The sequence below is a fragment of the Rhinopithecus bieti genome, unplaced genomic scaffold, assembly GCF_001698545.2.
Source record: "Rhinopithecus bieti isolate Rb0 unplaced genomic scaffold, ASM169854v2 scaffold_30927, whole genome shotgun sequence".
In the NCBI taxonomy this organism is placed as follows: domain Eukaryota; kingdom Metazoa; phylum Chordata; class Mammalia; order Primates; family Cercopithecidae; genus Rhinopithecus; species Rhinopithecus bieti.
The window spans coordinates 632,941-650,169 of NW_016813672.1; the positions used below are offsets into that span (position 1 = coordinate 632,941).

The 17,229-nt window shown below is 41.2% G+C and overlaps 1 pseudogene; it reads right to left on the reverse strand.

Moving 5' to 3' along the window:
• Positions 1–370: 370 nt before the first annotated feature.
• On the reverse strand, positions 371–16,577 carry LOC108513167 (eukaryotic peptide chain release factor GTP-binding subunit ERF3A pseudogene; annotated as a pseudogene).
• Positions 16,578–17,229: the final 652 nt, after the last annotated feature.

The window sequence follows — 17,229 nt, forward strand, 5'->3', positions numbered from 1 at the left end:
TGTCTTTGTAACATATGCACACACCCTTGCACGCTCAGAATGATCTGCCTGAGGGAAAAATACTAAGTATGCCTAAGGAGAAAATGAAAAACAAATTGTTATAGGGTTTTCATTATTACAGGCAATTATGTCCACATGACTTACAAAGCTATTGCCAAATCCATCCAAGGAAGCAGAGTATGAAAAAGAGGGAAAATATATTTTAAAATTTCAATGGTGGCATAGCAGAGCTCTCAATATAAGAAAGTGACATAATGTGGACTTTTGCTATGAATTTTCACTTTGTGAATATGGGGAGAGGTTAACCAATGGGCAGAAAATTAGAGAAGGTGATACGTAATAGGCTTTTGCAGTCAATTTTCTCATAGTATTATGCAAGATCATCAAGAAAATGCTTATTCTCTGGAACCAGTTTTAGAACTTTTCCAATCATAAGTCTTGCCCTCATCTGTTAAGGTAAAGTGACCCATCTGAGGAAGTCTTTAAAGATCTTAAGGCAGATGGTTCCTGCTCTCCTTAAATGAGCAGTGCATACTTGATCTTGCTTCACAAAACAGGGTTGAGTCTCACTTTCTATCTACCAATCTGATTAAGGCTGTTATTTTAACTTCCTCAATACAGGTGTGAATTTGCAGCACTGAATTAAATTCTGGGCAGATGATAGATCTGTGCTCTGTAATCACTATCTAAGCACCAAATGTGCCTCCAGAATGACAAAGATTATTAACATCACAAAGTATGAATCCTGGAAGAATTTCCTCTTCTTCAACTCCTTTCAGTCTGATTTTCAGCTTTTCACCTGGGGCTACATATCAGCTTCTATAACATTGGAACGTGTTCCAAGACCTTCCACATTGTGCTTTTTTGGCATCATCACAAGCTGCTGGCCTTTACAAACAGACTGCCTGATTCCAGCTTTCCCAGGACAACAGTGCCCATATCCTTGTACTTATCCAAAACTGGCAGCCTGACTGGTACAGCAACTGATCTACTGAAGTCTGACAAATTACCTAGATATAGAATAAATGGTAATCCAATGTACTAAGTACAGAAATTCAATTGCTCTTTGAAATTTTCTGCAGTTAGTCCTGAGCAGGCATACAGAGAATGCAGGTTTTGGAATTGAAGCCAACCTTTTTCAAAATGGCACTAGTTTTTCTTTATATTCTTCGTATCTCTCATTGCTCCAATTTGCTGTTGGATCATTCATCTTATTAATAAACAGAATTAAGTGTTTCACACTTGCTGTCTTTGCCAACATTGCACGTTCTCTTCTTTGTCCTTTTATCAAATCCAATTTCAAGCTCTCTTCTCCTGGCTGAGATTAGCAGCACAACCTAATCAGCTTGAGAGACAGCACCAATCGTATTTGGGATGAAGCTCCTGTGACCAGAGACATCTAGAACTATAAAATACTTCTTTTCAGTTTCAAAATAGGCAAAACCCGCTTCTATTGTTTTATCCTTGTCTCCATTTTCCTAACTTGTGTCTAAGATTCAAGACAAGTACCAAGTTTCTCTGTTTTGTTTTTCTTTAACTTCTTTTTCATACATTTCAAGTGCCCCGTTTTCACCCATTTCAGTCAAATACACTATTTGTCTTCCGGTGGTTGACTTGCCAGCATCGACATGCACAATGTACACTGCATTTTGTTTTGAGAAAAGACCTCTCTCTGTTACCCAGGCTGGACTGCTGTGGTGTGAGTGGCTTAATGTAACCTTGAACTCCTGGGCTCATACGATCTTCCCAACTCAGCCTTTGGAGTAGCTGGGTCTTCTGGTGCACACCACCATGCGCCATGCACTGGCATTTTTTATTTTTAAGTGATGGGGTCTTGCTATGTTGCCCAGGGTATTGCTCTTGAACTCCTGGCCTCAAGCAATCCTCTCACCTTAGCCTCCCAAAGTGCTGGGATTACAGGCGTGAGTGCCTTTTAGGAGTGCCTGGTGGCATAACCACAGAATTAGGTTTTGGCATTTCCTCTTCCTCCTTCAGCATTTCCTGGGTACTTTTCTCTGGTGGCTTACATCTCCCCAGGAACCATCTCTGCTTCACTTATTTCTTCTACATGCTTCCCTAATCTCCTCTTCTTATGAGGAGACCAGTCATTTTGGATTAGGACTCTCACTAATAACTTCATTTTAACTTGATTACCTCTGTAAAGACCCTATCACCAAGTAAGATCACACTCTGAGGTACTGGGTGTTAGGACTTCAACATATGAATTTTGGAGGGATACCATTCAGCCCATAACACAGACTTACTAGAATGAAAAAAAAAAAAATACTTTTAATGGACATATAAAGTGCTAGTGAGGATGTGGAAGACTAGGATACTCATTCACTGCTAGTGGTGATACACAATGGTTTGCCCGCTTTAGAAAACATGCACTTACCATATGAGCCAGAAATATCACTCTTAGGTATTTACACAAGAGAATTAAAACATATATTCCCACAGATACTGTATACAATTGTTTATAGCAGTTATATTCATAATAGCCCCAAACTGCAAACAACCAGAATATCCATCAACTGATGAACGAATAAATTGTTGTATGTCTATGTAAGAAATACTACCCATAAATAAAACAGGAATAAACTACCAATAAATTCAACAGGATGTTTAGACCTCAAAAGCATTATGCAACATGAAAGAAGCCAGATACAAAAATGGTAAAATGTATAAGACTCTCTGGAAAAGGAAAAGTTCTGGCTCTCATCAGCACTGACTGGCATAACCTTATTTGCTCTCTATTATATGGAGGAAGACTCTTTTCTTTATTTTTGTTAGATTTGTAAAAACTAAAGGGAAAAAACTATAGGGAGAGAAATTGGGTCACTAATTGCCAGGAGTGGGGCTAGAGGCAGGAAATTGATTGAAAAGAGGAACAGGGAGACTTCTGGAGGTTAGGGAAATATTCTTTATCTTGATTGTGGTACTGGTTAGAGAACTACATACATTTGTCAAAACTTACTAAACTGTATTCTTTAAAAGGATGTATTTGACTATGTGTAAATTTTGTTAAAGTAAGCTTGCTTGGCTTTTAAAAGTATTAAAATAGTAGTCTTAAATGAAGACCATGGAATTGCTGCAACAGATAATATTAAATCAACATTTGCAAAAATAGAAGGTATAGTCAATCACTATGTCCTAACCAAAAATATTATTGATAATAACATTTTAATTCATCTGTTTTCAGTTTCTCTTGTGTGTATGCCTATATAATATATATTATCATGTAATATATTAACACACGAGTACATGTGTATAATTTACACATAAATAACTGGATATGTAAAGGATATGCATGCAAAATTTTGTATAAATGTGGATAAATGTAACGGCATACACACTCAGATATTTTGGATATCTCTCATAGTTACTTTCAATTTTCCTTTATTTTAACTAAATAATTCTCGGAAAACGCGTGAGTATCTCTGCTGCTTGGAGGCTTTATCATTCATTGGATTTTTTTAAAAGAAAGAATGACAAAATTTGAATTAATGTGTCAAAGTTTAAAAAAGTCTGTCTCATGAAATATATAGATTCAATTATTTTTCAAAGTTCTTGAACCAGTTTACATTGACACAAACAATTAATGAAAGTACCTGTTTCATCATACTCTTGTCAGCACTGATTGACATAATCTTAGTTGTTCTTCATTATATTGTGGAAGAGTCTATTATTTTTGTTATATTTTTAAAAATAGTAAATTACTTTTAGCAACTGTCTTTTAGCAAACTATTAAAATCTTACAAATCTGGCTTTACCTATTGATACAGTATATTATGTGCATTGATTTTCTTCCATTAAACCATCTTTACACTACTGAATACAATACAATTACAAGTGCCTGCTGGCAAAGCTGGCCCAGTAATTTGTAGTTGATAATTGCTAATCACAGCCTTTGCAGGAAACTCCTAACTACCTCTCCTTCCAGAACCTAGACTTTTAATAAATTTGTTTCCTCATCCTTAGAGCTATTTACCTTCCCTCATTCTCTCAGACAGCTGCCTATATTTCTTCATAAAGTTGTTATTTTTTTAGTAAGTCAGTTTCTTTACCATCTTGAAAACAGTTGCATGGTCTCCACATTTTGGATACTCTGAAAAGGATTTCATCCAGTGCAATCTTCCGGAATAGAACAACTTTCCCTTCCAAGATTTCAGGCCTCGTACTTAAACCTTGAGCTTTCGTTGAGCCCTGTAAGTGTGGTGATCAACCACCTATTGAGTAGTGCAGCCAAAATTACAGTTTATATCAAGGAGTCCAGAGATGCTATCTAAATATGCTTTATCATCCATTCTACCCATCTGAGGGGAGCCTTCATGTACACAACAGAACCAAATGGAGTATATATGACAGCATGAATTAACAACTCTTGGCCATTTTAAAGACTGAAAAAAACAGCAGCACCAGAGAAATAAATAAATTAAATAAACAAATAAATAAATGAGCAAACCAATAAGGCAAATCATTTTCAGTACTAAACACTGAATAAATCTTAAGATCCTCAGACTGACATTTCTCGAAACAGCTCTTTGAAGCCAACAACACAAAGCAGTCAATAGTGGTTAAACAATGCTTTTTATTTCCCCAGGGTTGGAAATCTGGAATTCTCAATTCCGATTATATATCAAAACAATGTATATAGCTTTTACAGGTATACTCGGGCCCAACACTCAGGTGATCTCTTTAGTAAGTCTGAAATGAGGATTATGCATCTGCATTTTTAATAAGCTGCAGGTATGATTCTGATGCTTAGCCAATATTTTAAATTATTGGTTTAAATTCTGGGGATCAGATGGGTTTGGGAAAACAATTCTTTCCAGAAAGCTTAATACAAAAAAATTTCTAAATTCTGCAAGTACCAGAGCTTTTAGCCAGCTAATCAATTTATGCCTTGATAAGACAAATAGACCCTTTTGCCAAGGATTGACAATCTTGATATAATTCCCAGAATTATTGTGTACAGGATAAACATATGTATTAGGTAACTTGAAGATCAGAGATTGTCTGTGGATATTATTTGTCCTGCCTGCCCTCTGCTGGCATGAAGTTGGACAATTGACAGAATGTGTGCTTAGCTTGACAAGGCAGTCATTCTCATGGAAGAAATGTTTTGGTTTATTTATGCAAGGCATAGTAGTATTTGGAAGGCCTAGAAATAACAATATAAAATGATTTGGAGATTCTGGATAGTGAAATAATCTCAAGTTTTATTAAACCCATCTGTTCAGCTGTGTACTTCTTCAAGTCAGAGATGCTTGACCACTGAAAAGCAGCCATATCTAAAATACCTAAGTAGGACAGAACCAGCCAAGTTGGACCCAAAGAGGAAGCAGCAGACCCTGTTGGCCAACTAATACTGGAAAATCAAGACAAGAGGGAGGCATTGGCAAGGCAAGAACTTGAGGAGGAAAGTTATCTGTCGATCGATAGAAGAGAGGGGGAATCTTTTTTAAGGGCACTGTAATCAAAATTTCAGCATTATGGAGATAGAAGATGGCAGTATCCAAGAAGAAAAAGACTACTGGCTCTGTTGAAAGAACTATTGTATGTGGAATGCAAGTCAGTGTAAAAAAGAGACTTGGTCCCAGCTGACAAGTGACACAGTTACCAGGGTCCTGATGGGCCTTAGGTATCTGGACATATTCCTCTCCTGCGTTTTGCCTTCCTTAACAAGCTGACCCAAGTCATGTAACAGGTAGGGCAGGGCTCTCCTAACTTAGCTGACTAGGCTGAATTGCTAATCATAAAAGAAAGCATCTGACCATTTATCTCTTAGAGGGATGGATGCCTTCTGAGGTTGCTGAAGCAAGACTTTAGCATTCCCAACAAAACCTGGGACCATTTTTGTTCTCTTAGGCAGCATATCCAGCTGCCAGAAGACAAGATGGACTCCAGCCCTGACCTTCCATTGACTTTTTACTCATTATAATCTCACTGAAATACTAAAATCTCCACTGACAGTGAGGCTTATCCCCCATTTTCTAGTCATGTGATACATGTTAGAGCATGATGCCCCACTGTGCAGGTGTTTACAAAAACCCACCTGAACATTGCTTGTACATCATTCCTTTTCCCACATCACCTTCCTTAAAATGACAAGAACTGAGCCCCTTGGGGAGCTAGTACCAGGATTCCTTTCCTGTATGCTGCTTCCTTGTATGTTTGAGTCACAAACCTATTAAATCTTGGCTGAGAAAAAATTCTGTTTATCCTGGTGTTAATTTCTACTTATGCAAGAGCCAACAAATGTGGGGTCCAGGATGCAGTAACAGCCTTGGTGACTCTGCTGGAGCCCATAAGTGAGGATATTTCCCTGAGGAGAAGCACCGGAGAGCCAGCAAGACCTCCAGAATGTGACCTTGTGATAGATGAAACGGCCACTTGAAATATTTGCTTCAGTGTCTCTGCAGTCACTGAGTCCTCCCTTGGCCCAAGGTACTTTTGTTCTCCTTCTGAGCCCTGCCCCTCATTTTCTTTTCCCTCCTGATTGGCTTAGGGATTTCTGGAGTAAGGGGTCCTAGTCCCCTCTGTGCTAGGTTTTAAGAACCCTCTGACTAGCTGACATCAGATTCTGAGTAATTTCCAAGAAACCTGCTAGACTGGTTGAGGAGGTAGGCAGTTGGACTTGATCAGCCCAAAGAACAATGGCTGGGATGAGTCCTGCTGCATGCCCAGCTTCTCTGAGCTCTTTATTTCTCTCTTCATTTTTTTTTTCTTTCTTTTTTCCCTTCCCCGTCTCTTTCCCCATCTTCTAACTTTATTCCTCTGGTTATCTCAGAGAGCCACCTACAATCTTACTCATCTCAGCCAAAAGTACACTTAGCTTCCTCTGGCTGGAAAGACTTCACCTTGACTTGTGACTTGCAAAGGTGGGAGGGACTCATCTGACATGGTGAAGGTCTAGGATACTGAGGCTTTCCCTGATGGGAGACTAGCAAGAGTGGTGATGACACTGACTCTGCACCGTACAGTGGCGGGAAGCCTCACAAGCTTCCTTTCCTTGCCTTGTCTTTTTTCTTCCCTTCCTTTCTCTCTCACACCCACCCCCTTTCAACCTGGTTCATTTGCAGAGAACTATCAGAAATTTCATATTCTCCTATTTTCTCCCTGAAATGAAGGAAAAGATTTTCTCCCTATATTTCCTCCTTGCCTTCACTCCACTGTCCAGTGAGACTCGAGTGCTCTCCCTTTTGTCTGCCCCGGGGAGTACCTCCCAGGCAGAACACTGGAACCATTTTCTTTTTTACAGGAAACTCTCCACTCTCATTGCTTCTGATTGGGAAAACTTTGTCCAATTGAACTCCTCACCAAAATACTGATCTTTTGATATTTCACTCCTTCTTTATTTTACTCTGAGATTCAAGAGCTCCCATTCCATGATCTTTTTGATACCCCTAATTTCCCCCATCACTTCCTCCTTCAAGTTTGGCCCATTCTGGCCTGGGCAAAGGTACAGCAATTATAATTGTCTGAGCTCAGTCCTTCAGCTTTCACCCCTCCTCCTGACTGTTTGGCCTGTGTTCTAAATGAGGTAAGAGCAGTTTTGAGTAATGGGGGCCTTCTTCCTCAAGAGTGGAGGAATTATCTTAGCACCTACTACTGCCCATCTTCAACACAAAAGTGCACTGTACACCTGTAGCCTGTACAATACAAGTGCACTCTTTCAACTACACACACCATGGGCATTCCTGGCCTTGTAGTCACATGTAGGGCACCCATTCCTTAGCAGCTAGTGTGAAACAACTATGTCTGTTATTTCTATGTTTTCCTCTCTGATCCCTGAGAACAAGGATTCCTCCATCCAAGGGAATCCTGGGCTGACTACTGGGCTTAAAGGGTCTCAAATTATATCAAGACTAATTCCCTGGGGCTTTTCCCTATACCAGGATCTTTAATCAAAGGTAACAGGAGAGGCAGGATTAGACATGGGCAATGATCTCAGTGTTCCCCATGACTCTCTTCTAGGATACATTCTCTCCAACTGGGGGCAATTTAAGCTAGAAAACCTAAAGAAAAAGAAATTAATCTCCCTTTGTGACATCACCTGGCCCCAGAACCCATTGGGAGATTAGGAGCAATGAACATTACATGAGTCTCTTAGGTATAATGCTACGTTACAGCTACACTTGCTTTATAAGCAGTCACAGAGGTGGGAAGAAATCTCTTATGTGCAAACTTTTATGAAGTTGTATCAAGATACTGGGTTATTAGACTCATGTCACATATGCATGGCATCTACCATTCCCAGCTTATTGCCTGGGGTTAAGAAGCAAGTGCCGGACCTACCCATTGATCCACTATTACAGTCACCACCTAATCTTCCTGATCCCAGGCCTGATACACAGTAACCCTCCACCCCTCTTTCAGGTTCAAGGCCTCCTTTGTCCCCTGAATCTCCACCATACTTGGATCAAGCCCATAGAGAACTAGAGATTTTAAGGCCAGAGCCCGATCCACTATCCCCTATGGGGGTCTGATTGAGTTCTAAGCTGGCAACTACTTTTACCTCACCCCCCCCCCCCCCAGTCCAGGGCCTCTGTCCCCTAAAGGAGATAGCAAATGGGTGGGGGGAATAATTCAGGTTCCCATCCCCTTCTCCATGGCAGATCTGAGAGTATGTAAAGAAAAGTTTAGCCAGTTCTCAGAGGACCCCAATAAGTTCAGGGAGGAATTTGTAAAACTATGTCTGAGGTTCACCCTAACCTGTTAGGATGTGATGGTGATTTTAGACAATTGTGCCACCCCAGATGAAAAGGTCCAGATTCGTGAAAGGGCAAGGGCACATGCTGACTCATTTGTACAGGACAATGCCTCATATGCTGTTTATCAAGCTTTGGGGAAGACAATCCCTGAGCAGGACCCCTGGTGGGACCTTAGTGATGAAATAGACAAATGTAGAATGGAGCATTTTATTGCCTATGTGACTGAATGGCTGAGAAAATGCATGAAGAAGCCTGTGAATTATGACAGGGTTGGGGAAGTAGCTCAGGCTGGACTGGCGAAGAATCTCCTCAGCTGTGTTACAGAAGTCTTCAGAAAGTATGGTAACTATTGTTAATCCAGAGTTGCCAGAAGGGATAGCCTTGTTGGCTATGCACTTTGCATTTTTATCACACAGTTCACTCCTGATATTAGAAGGAAGTTACAAAAGTCAGAGACAGGGCCCCATACCCCTCTGTCAGTATTGGTAGAGAAGGCTTTTACGGTTTTCAACAACAGGGACAGGGCAAAGCAAGAGGAAAAAAATATCAGGCTGATCAAGAAAACACAGCTTTTGGCTACCTTGATTAGCCCTCCACCTCATGGCAACCCAAAAAGGCAAAGAATACCAGAGACAAGAGACAACTGCCCAATGAGGGACCTAACCAATACACACACTGCCAGAAGGATGGGCACTGAAAAAGGGATTGTCCTGACCACATCAAAGCAGGGAGATCCGCTGACTTTCCAGACAGGATCCTCGTCTTGGAAATCTCTCCCATGAGGGAGACTGTACCACTGACTAATGGCACCCAAGAATCCACCCAGCTCCCACCTCCATCATCACCACTCCAGAGGAGCCTAGGAAAACTGAATTTCTTATTGATATTGGAGCAGCCTATTCTGTCCTAAGTCTGTAAGCCTCCTCTCCAATCATGACTGTCTGGTGATAAGAATAGATGGATGATTTAAGGTAAGACAATATACTTTTCCTCTTGTCTGTGAGGCTGGTTCTGAAGTTATAACTCATTCTTCCCTACATATTCCTGAATGCCCCACTTTAGTGTTTGGTAGGAAACTGCCGAGCTCATTGGAGGCTTCTATCTTGTCAGGAAAAGATAGCCTCAAGGTGTCAGTAGACAAAGGACAAGGGATCAATTTGTTAGCCTCACTACAGCTAGCAGATATTAACATTTCCTCTCTTCCTGATGAAATTTGAATTCAGGTTAACACAGTAGTATGGGACATTACAGTTCCAGCATGAGCTGTCAGAGTTTCCCCTATTGAAGTAAAGCTAAAACCAGGAGTAAAATACGCTTGGAAAAGACAATATCCTCTAAGACCTGAATCCCTAAAGGGAATTCAGCCATTACTTACCAAGTTCCTAAAACACGGATTAATAAAGGCCCATCAATGAACCCGTAACATTCCCATACTTCCCATCTAAAAGCCAAATGGGGAATATTGGTTTGTGCAAGAGCTATGAGCCATAAATGGAGCTGTGGTTTCCATTCATCTGATGGTATGAACTTGTATACACTGCTCATCCAGATTCCTGGGATGCACAATACTTCATCATGCTGGACCTTAAAGATATATTCATCTGCATACCTCTGCACCTTAATTCCCAATATATTTCTGCCCTTGAATGGAGGGATCCCAGTATCTTAGAGACCACTCAGCACAGCTGGAAAGTGCTCCCACAGGGCCTCTGGGATGCCTTCATCTATTTGGGAATGAAATTGGCAGTGAAATTGACAAAACTAGATTTCAGAGTAGGGGCCATATTACAATGTGTAGATGACCTGAGGACTGCCAATCCGACTAAGCAAGATTCTGACTGTAACATCATCAAGACCCTGAACTTCCTGGCAGAACAGGGATACAAAGTTTCCTTGGCTAAGGTCCAAATCTCCCTATAAAGGGCCTAAAATCTAGAATTTTTTCTCACTCCCAGTGCCTGAGCCTTGGCTATGGATCAGAAAAGGTCAATTGATGGATTGCTGCCCCCACAAACCAGGAAACAGCTACAGGATATTATTGATTTGACCTGTTTCTGCTGAATATGGATTCCTAATCATGGCTTAATTGCCAAGCCCCCATACAAGATGCTGAAGAGGGGAAAAGGGTACCCATGTAAAGAGACAAGAATTGTCATCAAGTTTTGAGGACTTAAAAACTGAGTTAAGCCAAATTCCATCACTTGGGCTTCCTAACCTGGATAAGCCCTTCACCTTATATATACATGAAAAACAGGGGATGGCTTTGGGGGTTCTAACTCAGAAGCTAGGGCCAAACCAGTGGCCAGTGGCTTGAAACAGTATTCCATTGCCCAGGGTTGGCTCAGTGACAGCTACTACCCTCCTGGTTAATGAGGCCTCTAAACTTACCTTGGGTCAGTACCTAGAAGTTGTAATCAAGTCCAGACTATACTGGTGGTGAAGAAACACCATTGACTCATCAAGCTCTTTTATTAGACACTCTGGACATTTCACAGAGTGTCAGAATTTGATCCCTGTCACTTTACTCCCTGTTGCAGAGATGAAGGCCTAATCCATCAATGTACTGAGACAATAGAATAGACCTATTCCATTAGGCCTGACCTCCAGGATGAGCCCCTTGACAATTCAGAAGTAGAATGGTTTCCTCACGGGAGTAGCTTTATGGAAGAAGGTGTCCAAAAATAGGCTTCTCAGTAGTAAGCCTTAATGACCTCATAGAAGCAGAAACTCTTCCCACTCTGACCTCAGCTCAAAAGGCCAAATTATTTGTTTTAACTAGGGTTTTGCAACTGAGAAAAGGAAAAACAAACTAAACATTTTTACTGACTAAAAGTATGGGTTTCATATCTTATATACCCACACTGCCATCTGGAAGAAAAGGCAAATGCTAACAGCTAAAAATTACCCAATAAAGCATAGGGATCTAGTCTTAGCTCTTCTGGAAGCTGTACAATTCCCTGGCCAGGCGGAAGTCATTCACTGCAAAGGCCATTGGACGGACAGACTGCTTATTAGCCAAGGAAATTAGCTGACAGGATCACAAAATAAGCAGCTGGAGCACAGAAAGATGACCAGGTCATGGCACTAATAACCCTTTGGGACTTCCCAGCTAACTTCAATACTCCCAAAAAGAACAGGATGATGTTGAGAAGTAGGGGTAGGAAAAGAGGAGTTCCAGGTGGTTGGTTAAGGACGGTAAAGTCCTTATCCCTGGGACTTGGCCATGAAAATTTATTTAGTACCTACGTGAAGTTACTCACTGTAGGAGGGATGTCTTTTGTGAATTAGTACAAAAGACCTCTTCTGGAAAGGGGCCAAGAAAGACTGTCAGTCAAGTAACCATGGCCTGTGACTTATGTATTCAAAACAATCCCCAGACTCAACTCGTTCCTCTTGCCCTAGTCAAGCCAGTCCAACACCGGGAACCTACCCTGTGGAAGAATGGCAAATAAATATTACCCAGATGCCCTCTCTTTTGGGATAGAAATACCTTCTCATTTTCATGGACACTTTTACTGGCTGGGTCAAAGCATATCCGACCCAGTCTGAAAAGGCCACTGATATTTGCAAAAGTCTCCTAAAAGAAATAATTCCACAATTCAGTTTTCCAAAGTCACCCCAGGGCGACAATAGACCCTCTTTCATAGCTAAAATCACTCAAAGCTTTCTGGCAGTCCTGGGAATCGATTATAAATACATGACTGTTGGCATCTCCAATCCTGAGGAAAGGTAGAAAGGATGAATCATACTCTTAAAAGAACTTTGGCAAAGTTATTTCAAGAAACACATCAAACCTGGATAAGGCTACTTCCTATTGCATTCTTTTGGATTCGCACTGCCCCAAAGAGCAACCTAAAGCCCAGTCCATTTGAAATGGATTACAGGAGGCCCCTCCTCACTACTGACATTTTACTGGACTGAGAAATAAGTCAACGCACATGATATTATCAATTTGGATCAGATTCAGAAAGCAATTTGGGAATAAAGTACCATCAACTTCTATAAAAGAAGGAGAATCTCCTCTACAGGTCAACCCAGGAGACCAAGTCCTCCTTAAGATTTGGAAAGAAGGCTCCCTGGAGGATCGACGGTTGACTAAGTGACAGGGCCCTAGGACTAGGTGATCCTGGTCACTCCAACTGCAGTCAAGCTACCAGGGATCTCCAGCCTCTCCCAGTTAAAAGGCTGTTCACCAGAATGTTTCTAGGCTCATCCAGAAAGCCCCCTTTCCTCCCATGAATGAGTGGAAGGCCTCCACTACAGGTTTACAAGAACCAATAGCCAGATACAAACACATAATGCTGTGGGTAAGCAGAGGAATACTAATTTTTCTCTTCACCCTAATTACCGTTTTCTTGTTCTACCATTTTGGACAGTCCCTCCCGTTGGTAAGGACGTTTTCTTTCTGTTCTTGCTAGGTTTAAGGCAGGATCACAATGAGAAACAACTTCCTCTTCCTCCTTCTCCACATATTCTTTGCTACTAGGGCCCAATGGGAAGAAAACTCACTCATCATTTTTTCCAGGATTATCACCTCAAGGAACAACCTCTTTAACTGTTAGATTTGCCACCACACCTACAGGTGGGAGGGACTAAGCTCCAATTTGTCCCCACTAAGACCAATTTGACATTAAATCTTACCTCTGACTATGTTGAAAAGCCATCACCTATGACTACACAAATTGAAGTAACAGAAAGACTTGAATGTGTGTGCCTCACAGACATCTATAACCAATCCATTTGGAAGGAGATATACATGTTTAATTATCCATCCTTGACAGTCCCCTGTTGTCCTTGTAGAACCAATCCTTGGGCAAATATAATGTATGTAGGTATGGCGTCCACTCTCAATTTACCCAATGACATTCAATATCCCTGACCAATGTCAAACTAAAACTACCTATTGGCACCCTGCCTCTCATTTACTGAAACATCCTGACTGGCTCCACCTCATCATCTCCACAGGGATGATGTACAGATTGGACAGGTATAGAGAGTATAACATGGACGCTCTTTTATCTACCTCCTAAGGGAGAAAGGGCACTCCCTGGGTGCAGAGAACCAGAGCTCAGTGGGAAGACCTCTTTCGCTCCAATGCAGTAGCAACATTCCTTCCTGAGAACCTAGTTCGAATAAATGGCTCAACTCCTTTATACACCATCAAGTAGGCACAGCCCCTGGATATATATTGCTTTGTCGCAGTCAAGGTCCTGCAAGGGAGAAACAGACCCCATCTTCCCATTCAACTTACAGGCCTTAGCCTATCCTTGTGTGGACACCCCCAGTTCCAAGGAAAAGTTACTGTAGGACAGTTGGGCTCCAAGAGAGTAACAGTCTATAACCTTACTTCCAAAATTAGATACAAGAGACCAACTGAGCTAATCCTGGCAGAAATTGTGGCACCTATGGGAAGGGCAGCTCCCTGAGGGGCTTCACCTAACACGAAATAACTTTTAAAAATCTTACACAGATTACAGAAAAGTTGACCACAAATGTAAGAGAAGGTTTATGAGGTCTCCAGGCTTCCCGAGACCAATTAGTGGTGTTGTCAACAATAGGCTAGGCTTAGATCATGGTCTAGCTGACCAGGGAGGGTGTGTGTGCAGTTATCAACAAAACTGGTTGTTACCTCAGTAACTCTGGAAAGGTTCAGATCAATATACAAAAAATATCCAAACAAGCTACATAGTAACATAGATCTAACCAGGGAACTGATCCAAATTATGTCTAGAAGTGCCTTCTCAAGTCTCACCTGGTTTCTTCCCTTCTTAGAACCTTAAGTAGCCATATTATTATTACTAATCTTCAGCCCTTGTCTACTTAATCTCTTAGTAAAGTTTGTGTCTTCCAGATTGCAACAGTTTCAGACAAAACTGATGCTGGCTGAAGGGTTCCAGCCTGAGCCACTGCAGGAAGGAGCAAGCCCCTATAAATCATTAGATCAGATAGCAAGAGACTTATGTGCCTCTGGAGCAGGTAGGGATGACAGACTTTGTTCAGCATGAAGCAGTTATAGAAAAGATTTTCATTCCTTTCTCCCCTTAAGAATAATGAGGTTGAGGCCAGGCGTGGTGGCTCTTGCAGTAATCCCATCATTTTAGGAGGCCGAGGCGGGTGAATCACCTTAAGTCAGGAGTTTGAGACCAGCCTGGCCAACATGGTATAACCCCATCTCTACTAAAAATTAAAAAATTAGCTGGGCGTAATGGCATGTGCTTATAATCCTACTCAGGAGGCTGAGGCAGGAGAATTGCTTGAACTCAGAAGACGGAGGTTACAGTGAGCTGATATCATGCCACTGCACTCCAGTCTGGGTGACAGAGTGGGAGTCTGTCTCAAAAGAAAAAGGGGGAAAAAAAAGAATAAGGAGGTTAAAATCTCTTAGGGGGGATTGAGACATTATAAGGAAAAGACTTGGTCCCCACAGAGATATGACACCAAGGCCCTAATGGGCCTTTCATATCTGGGTGTATCTCTCTCCTTCCTTTTTGCCTGCCTTAACAAGTCATGTAGCAGGAAGGGACACCTCTCCTAATTTAGCTGACTAGGCTGAATTCCTAATCATAAAAGGAAGAATCTAACCATTTATCTCTTCAAGTAGTGCCTTCTGAAGTCCCTGAAGCAAGACTCCAGCATCCCTGATAAGAACCTGACCAGGTGCAGTGGCCCGCCACCACGCCCAGCTAATTTTTTGTATTTTTAGTAGAGACGGGTTTTCACCATGTTAGCCAGGATGGTCTCAATCTCTCAGCTAATTTTTTGTATTTTTAGTATTTTTAGTAGAGACGGGGTTGCACCATGTTAGCCAGGATGGCCTGGATCTCCTGGCCTCATGATCCACCTGCCTTGGCCTCCAAAAGTGCTGGGATTACAGGCGTGAGCCACCGCGCACAGCCACATATTGTTTTTTACCTCCAAATTCATCCTTCTTTCTCTACTCAAATTTGTGACCATGTGAAGTACATTCCCCAGAATGCAAAGTTAGCTGGTTCCTATTGGTTTCTACAAACAGGAGATGCTATAGGGGGATTAGAGGAAGGAAGTACAGAGAAGGGACTTTTTTAGTTTTTTTTTCTGCTCCTGTCAGCTTGGTTCCATCCTTCAGCTTCCCTTGGCATTCACAGAATCAGCCTCATCACACTCTCAGAAATCCAGCAACAGCCAGAGATGCCCCTTCCTCAGAGAGCTGAGTACCTGGATTCTGCTAACACATCACATCTCTCTCTCTTTTTTTTTTTTTAACTTCAATTCCAAAGAGTAGTAGCTGCTTCCCTATTACTTCAGTGATTCCCCTTTTTTCCCCTCAGCCTTCAAAGCCTTTGTAACTGATTACCTGTATCAACTCCCTTCATTTGAAATGCTTAGCGTATTTTTTGTCTTCCTGACTGGAACTCGCACAGTACAGAAGGCAATAGCTGGTCTGGCTAATATGTTCAAAACGAAAGAACAAAATGTAAATAGATTAATTGTGCTATTGTTTATACCTGATTTGTTCAAGCAACTGTACTTACTGAGCTTATCTGTCCAGAGATAGATGTTGCTGGTTTAAAGTCAATGATTTATACAATTCAAATATACAAGTAAAATCCAATAATCAAATGTATCAAAAAGTATATAATTTTAGATAAATGTAAAGTTCTATATTTTCTTGTTACTCACTTGACCTCTTTATTGAAGCTAACTCTGCTATTTTCAACAGTTATCTATGCTTCTGAGTCATCATCATCCAAGGTTCAACCCTTTATTTCTAATATCAGCCTTTCAAGATCTTACTGCCCTAAGCCCCCTTTCCTACAAATGTCTTACCCAAGTCCATAGCTCCTCCTTGGATCCATACTCTAGGGGGTAGACAAGTGACATTGTCTTCACTTCCTATGCACTAAGACTCAATGTGGGACAATTACCAACACCCTGAGTTGACTTGGCATACTCCACTTTAAGATTTTATGTTGGAACCCCAGTAGGAACTAACAAGATTACCTTCTCCAGTTCCATGGTGTGCACAGTTTGAATCTATCCCATAATTTTGAGCTCACACTGAGTAATGCAACTCTTCTCAGTGTCCAGATTTAATGTCAAATGACAGGGTGTAGCTACTTTCTGTATGTAACCTGCTCTATCTTCTCAGAGTATTCGCACTGACACAGCTGGATTCTCCCCATTTTTTCCCAATATTCATCCATCCAGACTCCTACAGTTCCCTTCAACGCTTGGAATCCCAGGGTCTTGCAACATTACATGTAGGAGTAATTTCCACACTATTGTGCATCTTTTATCAAGATTAATTTTAAATCTTGGTGCTATTGTACTCAGTCTCTGCAAGAAGAGCTCAGTATTTTTAAAAACCTGTGCACATTTTGAAACTAAAAAAGTTCTTATTGGTACTGAGAAGGGCTTCTTATTTATAATTTCTGGGATGAACACAATACTTGGAAAATTCTACACTATAGGTTCACTTCAGATGAAAAACATATTTATGCTTTCTGGTAAATTACTTGAAGTATCTTTGAAG